This window comes from Miscanthus floridulus, chromosome 5, assembly GCF_019320115.1.
Source record: "Miscanthus floridulus cultivar M001 chromosome 5, ASM1932011v1, whole genome shotgun sequence".
Classification (NCBI taxonomy): domain Eukaryota; kingdom Viridiplantae; phylum Streptophyta; class Magnoliopsida; order Poales; family Poaceae; genus Miscanthus; species Miscanthus floridulus.
Genome location: NC_089584.1, coordinates 43850241 through 43856254, shown reverse-complemented (window position 1 = coordinate 43856254; position 6014 = coordinate 43850241). Strand labels below are relative to the sequence as shown.

At 49.2% G+C, this 6014-nt stretch overlaps 1 pseudogene; it reads right to left on the bottom strand.

The window, feature by feature from the left end:
- Window positions 1–3506: 3506 nt before the first annotated feature.
- Window positions 3507–4826, bottom strand: LOC136454574 (3'-5' exonuclease-like; annotated as a pseudogene).
- Window positions 4827–6014: the final 1188 nt, after the last annotated feature.

Genomic DNA, 6014 nt, shown 5'->3' with positions numbered 1-6014 from the left:
ACCATCTGTACTTAAAGCAAACCTTAAGTTTCTTGCGTCATTTGCAAACTCCGGGAATTCTCTGTCGATTGCTCTCCACTGGGACCCATCAGCAGGGTGTCTCAACATATTGTCTACCTTACGGTCTTCTTTGTGCCATCGTAACAATTTTGCATGTTCTTTGTTTCTGAACAGACGTTTCAAGCGTGGTATTATAGGAGCATACCACATAACCTTGGCAGGGATTTTCTTACGTGGACGTTCGCCCTCAACATCACCAGGGTCATCTCGCCTGATCTTATACCGCGACGCATGGCATACCGGGCATGCATCCAATTTCTCGTACTCTTTGCCACGGTATAGGATGCAGTCATTAGGACATGCATGTATCTTCTCTATTTCTAGCCCCATAGGACAGACAACTTGTTTTGCTTCGTAGGTAGTGGCGGGCAATTCATTGTACTTCGGAAGCATCTTCTTTTGGATTTTTAGTAACTCTCCAAATCCCTTGTCAGATACACCATTCTTTGCCTTCCATTGCAGCAATTCTAGTGTGGTTCCCAACTTTTTCTGCCCTGCATCACAAGTTGGGTACAACAATTTCTTGTGATCTTCTAGCATCCGCTCGAACTTGATCTTCTCCTTTTCACTTTCACATTCTCTTTGTGCATCACGAATGACCTGACAAAGATCATCAGCCAGCTCATCTTCTGCGACTACCTCTTCTTCAGCTTCTCCCATTGCAGTATCATTGAAGCACGCACCATCAGGAATAATATCATTGTCGTCCCATTGTTCTTCTTCATCTTCTTCCATTACAACACCGGTTTCTCCGTGCTTTGTCCAACAAATATAGTTTGGCATGAAACCCGACTTGAACAAGTGTGAATGAAGAGTCCTTGAGCAAGGATATTCCACCGTATTCTTACATATGGCACATGGGCAGCACATGAAACCGTCGCGTTTGTTTGTCTCGGCTGCACGTAATAAAGAATGCACGCCGTCAATGAACTCTTGTGAGCGGCGATCAGCATTATACATCCAATGACGGCTCATCTGCATTACATGACATAAATATCATATTAAAACCTAGATCATAATTAATTATTTATACAACATGCGTGCCACCACAAAAGATACAAATTTATGAAAGCATCGCTACAATGTAGACAATCCCAACTACCACTAAAAGAACTAAAGCTAAAATACATTTCAGGAGCACAAGGATTTCGCGACCAATCTCAACTAAAACAGACAGATCCCTCGATTGTGCAACATCTTTGGGCTTCTTCGGCTGGATCACTGCCTCATTAGCCGCCGTATCTGCCTGTTGTGCAAGATATTTTTGCACGAGTTCAACATACTCTTCCTCCCAGTAGAAGCCTGAACATCGTCCACTGCCATCCCACTGAAATTAAAACAAAAAATTAGAACTTTAATCACAACCATCATGAAAATAGGTATAAACTAACCATAATCATTAAATACGATAAAATAACTCACATTGCGATCCGGACACTTGTAGAAGATACGATCCTTGTTGGGACCCTCCTTCTTCACTCGGTACTCCATCACAATCTTCATCTCATCACGACACTTGCCGCATGGAATGAGAGGAAGGCCCGGCCTAAGTCGCTTTGGAAACCCATGAGAGGCCGAGGACCCGGAAGCAGTTGCCATCTACTCTCTATACTCATTTTTTAATACACTATAAATTTCTTCTTTTATAAACAAATAAAATTAACAAACTATAAAATTATCTAGATCTCTAAACAATGATATTTTTAATGGTCATTGTGTTCTCGTCTTTTACTGCGGCAGGTAAGTAATTCATATGATATTTCCGCAAATTAACAGAAGAATGGGAATGTACACACATAACAGACTACTACGACGATATCGGGACGTGTGAATAAATAACCATCCGTACTAGTTGACCTTGCTTACGTGATCATCTCGGCGAGCATTTCTCCACCGGACAGCACCGTACTTGGTCAAGGAAGAGCTCCGATTCTATGAGGAAGGGAACACGGTCTCCCACGACCGTTGTCGCTCTCCCTCGTAGAATCAAAGCTCCTCCTTGATGTCCGTTACCGCTCGACAGAGAACATGCTTGCCGAGCTGAACACGGTCCGCAAGTTCAACTAATACGGATTTTCTATAATTTTCTAACTATTTTCTAAGTTTTTATTTATATATACTACGTTTAGGTACGGTGATTGACAGACTACTACGACGATATCGGGACATGTGAATAAATAACCATCCGTACTAGTTGACCTTGCTTACGTGATCAGCTTGGCGAGGATTTCTCCACCGGACGGCACCGTATTTGGTCAAGGAAGAGCTCCGATTCTACGAGGAAGGGAACACGGTCTTCCACGACCGTTATCGCTCTCCCTCGTAGAATCAAAGCTCCTCCTTGACGTCCGTTACCGCTCGGCAGAGAACATCCTCGCCGACCTGAACACGGTCCGCAAGTTCAACTAGTAAGGATTTGCTATAATTTTCTAACTATTTTCTAACTTTATATTTATATATACTTTAACCTTCTTTCATGTAAATATGCAAGCTTAAAGTGATTTTGAGCTCAAATTGCTTACAAATGAAAAAAAACCATAATAAAGAACCATAAATATATATAGTGAATAAAATGGCATAAGAAAATGGTAAAAAATGAGAGTATGAGATTGGTAACCTTTACAACTGAAGAATCGACGGAGGAATCGAAGAATGGATGGAGGAACAATGGAGGGAGGGAGGAAGCAAGAACACTACTGCAGTGAGCTTCAAAATGTGCTGAGCTCGGGCTCGGGGAGGAAGGAGGAGACGGCCGATTTATAAAGGGAGAACATTTAGTCCCGGTTGATAGATCCAACCGGGACTAAAGGTAACTTTCCAACCCCGGGCGCAGCCACGGCCCGGGAGTAGACCTTTACTCCCGGTTGGAGCCACCAACCGGGAGTAGAAGTCTACCTTTAGTCCCGGTTGGTGGCTCCAACCGGGACTAAAGGTCCCTGCCACCTCTGTCTGGCGCAGTAGCCGTTGGGCAGGGGCCTTTAGTCCCGGTTGGATCCACCAACCGGGACTAAAGGTATTTCTAGTCCCGGGGGCAAAAAATTCCGGGACTAGAGCCCATTTTGACCGAGGATCAAAGGTCTGTTCTCTACTAGTGAACAGTGTACATTACAATCGTGGGGATCAATTTTGACTACCGTTCTTGATGGTTCTAGCAAAAGGAGCTATGGTAATAAGGTAGGAGTAATTGACACAATCACCATTACGACCCCTCGGTAGAACAACCAGCTGTGCATAGGATTAGCATGATTATGACAGTGGAAACCAAGAATAATTTCTACCAGACGAAATTCAAATAATTATATTAAAAGTGGCTCGATACATTCAATAATATAATTTAGATAGACAAGATAAATAGCGAACACAACTGCAAGCAGACAATGATAAGATAGTCATAACACGACGAACAATCCAACGAGCACAAAGATGACGACGTTCCATGCATGCATTCAGTTGGCCAAGATCTTCTCTCCGAGCTTGTAAGACACGTACGCATCGATGCATGCATACCGGATCTGGGCCTCCTCGAGGTTGCTTCTCCCAGTAGCTCATGGTGACACTGCGTGGCTTCTCCATGGCCAGCCCCAGCACCTCCCATGCGAAGCCCTTGAGACCCAGCCTCCTCCCTCCAGTGTAGTGGCCCAGGTAGTCGTTGCAGCGGCCTTCCAAGTCAACGGGCGGCGCGCAGGTGAGCCCGTAGTGGGCATCCAGCTTTGCCACGTCCTCGCCGACGCCGATGCCGACGAACAGCACGTGGGGATCGGCGAGGAAGCTCCTGATGGATGCCTGGATGCGGTCGACGTAGAAGAGCTGGAGGACGAGGCAGTGCATGCCGGCGCAGAGCCGCAGGATGGCCACCTTGGAGGTCTTCCAGCTGCGGTAGTCAGGCTTCCACTCGTAGTCGAGGCTGACGATGAGCGGGGCGCTGCCACGTGTGTTGGCGGCGCGCACGGTGCGGACCCAGTCGTCGGCGACCGCGGCCTCACAGGTGACGGTGGTGTCGATCATGCGGAGCCGAAGTGGACCTTGAGGCGAGTGGTGGAGCTGTTGGAACGACCACCAAACATTGTACTAGCTGCTAGTAAGGAAGAGATAGCTCTTCGCTCTCTACGGCTTTGTATTTGTTGGCCCACAGGATCACCGGCTCAGGTGAGTGAACCACTCACCAGTCTTGCCGAGCACCCGCTAGCCGTGCCGAGCACCCGCTAGCCCTGTCTGGGAGATAGCAAATCCGAACTCTCTTTACTGAGTTACCGTGGTAGTATATTTATACAACTCTATCCATCTAGTCCCAGTACAGTTGCCCTGCTGCAACAGTGACTAGATAACATACAGGGCTGACTCTGCGCCGGTCTCTGTATGTGGCTACAGTGCTGCAGGTGAGCCGTACGGCGCCTACACCTGCAGCACCTATAGTATCACAGCAGGGGGCCTTTCGGCGCCGCCTTCCCTTGCTGTGTTCACACAAGGTAACAGTAGATTATCTAGCAATCTTCCTCTAATCCTACTGCTAACCCTTGTACCCCCTCCGTGTCGATCATCTCCTTCAGCTCCATAAGTCGAAGACGTCCGAGCGGCTTGGTGAGGACATCCGCGAGTTGCCGACCAGTTTCAACGAACTTGATGATGATCTGCCCTCCATCGACACAGTCCCTGAGGAAGTGGAACTTTACGTCAATGTGTTTGCTCCGGTCGTGCAGAACCCGATTCTTCGCGAGGGCGATGGCGGGCTGGTTGTCCACCATCAGTGCTGGTGGGTGAGCTTCCATGCTGGTCAGCTTGCCCAGCAGCTGTCGCAGCCACAGAACTTGGCACGCCGCTATGGCCGCTGCTACGTACTCTATCTCGCACGAAGATAGCGTCACCACCTTCTATTTCAGCGACAACCATGAAATTGGATCCGACCCGAGGAAGACGAGCATGGCAAAGGTGCTCCGTCGTCCATCGATGTCCCCCGCCATGTCTGCATCGCTGAACACAGTGAGCTGCAGCCTACTCCCATCGGTCTTTGGGGAGATGATCCCATGAACCACCGTCCCCTTGACGTAGCGCAGTAGCCTCTTCACCGCAGCCCAGTGATCCTCTCTGGGATCCTCCATGAAGCGACTAACGTAGCCCACGGCGAATGCAATGTCCAGCCTCGTGAGGACTAGGTAGCGCAGACCGCCGATGATGCTCCGGTAGAGTGTTCCATCCACCTTCGCCGTGGTGCTGGCCTTCGTCAGCTTCAGCCGCTCCTCCATCGGAGTCACGCATGGCTTGCACTTAGCCATGCCGCTCCACTCCAATAGCTTGGAGGCATACGCGCTCTGACCAAGCGTGAGTTCCTCCTTCCCCTGTCTCACCTCGATGCCGAGGTAGTAGGAGAGTGCGCCGAGATCGCTCATTCGAAAATGAGCCGCCATCTCGCGCTTGAAGCTATTGATGTCCTCCGTGCTCGCGTCAGTGACGATCAAGTCATCCACATACACACCGATGACGAGCTCCTCCTTCCCCCGTCGCCGCGTGTAGAGCACGTGCTCGGTTGTGCACTGCTAAAATCCAAGCTCGCTCAGTGTGGCGTCAAGCTTGGCGTTCCATGCTCGTGGGGCCTACCATATCCCATAGAGCGCCTTGCGCAGTCGAAGCACCCTGTGCTCCTCTCCCTTGATGGTGAAACCTAGAGGTTGCCTGATGAAGACCGTCTCCGCCAGCTCGCCATTGAGGAAGACCGATTTAACGTCCAAGTGATGGACGCGCCAGTCCTTTGTTGCTGCCAAGGCTAGTAGCAAACGGACTGACTCCATATACGCTACTAGCGCAAAGACCTCCTCAAAGTCTATGCCCTCGCACTGAACAAAGCCTCGGGTGATGAGGCGCACCTTGTGCTTGACAATGGCGCCGAGGTCGTCCCGCTTGACCTTATACACCCACTTCAGGCTGATCGAATGACATCCTGGAGGTTGATCGATGAGCTG